Source organism: Penaeus monodon, chromosome 29 (genome assembly GCF_015228065.2).
Source record: "Penaeus monodon isolate SGIC_2016 chromosome 29, NSTDA_Pmon_1, whole genome shotgun sequence".
Lineage (NCBI taxonomy): Eukaryota > Metazoa > Arthropoda > Malacostraca > Decapoda > Penaeidae > Penaeus > Penaeus monodon.
Genome location: NC_051414.1, coordinates 31,339,362 through 31,339,791, shown reverse-complemented (window position 1 = coordinate 31,339,791; position 430 = coordinate 31,339,362). Strand labels below are relative to the sequence as shown.

General features: G+C 29.5%; 1 long non-coding RNA gene across 1 annotated transcript in view; it reads left to right on the top strand.

Moving 5' to 3' along the window:
• LOC119592152 overlaps positions 1-430 on the top strand; it is a 2,123-nt gene that overhangs the window by 873 nt on the left and 820 nt on the right. The window lies entirely within an intron of this gene.

The following is a 430-nucleotide window of genomic DNA, read 5'->3' as shown; positions in this document are numbered from 1 at the left end:
GTGGATTTGAGTACGAATTGGTATATCATATAGTAAAGTCACCATAAAGTCTGCAATAATATACATATATACCAAGCATTTCGGCAAATATAAAATCAGAAATTTACGAGCTAAAGAATGAAAATTAAAAAACATTGTTCTTTACTTTTTTTTTTTAAACATGTTCTTTAACTTTTTTGCTCAAAAATAACATCTTAAACATTTGAATTAGCATGGCACTATTCATCGTTCTTTCTTCGTTTTCGTTCACAGAATTAAAATTTTGTCTAGTGGCAAGAAAATACTTGATAGTGTTGTTCTTCTAAATAGCTGGGAATATCACAGTCCATATTTACCTTCTTTTTTTTTTGGGGGGGGGGCAGAATGAAAAACGGTTTACCTAAGCATTTTTGTTTTTAGTTTATAAAATATATGCTGGTCCGTTTTAAGC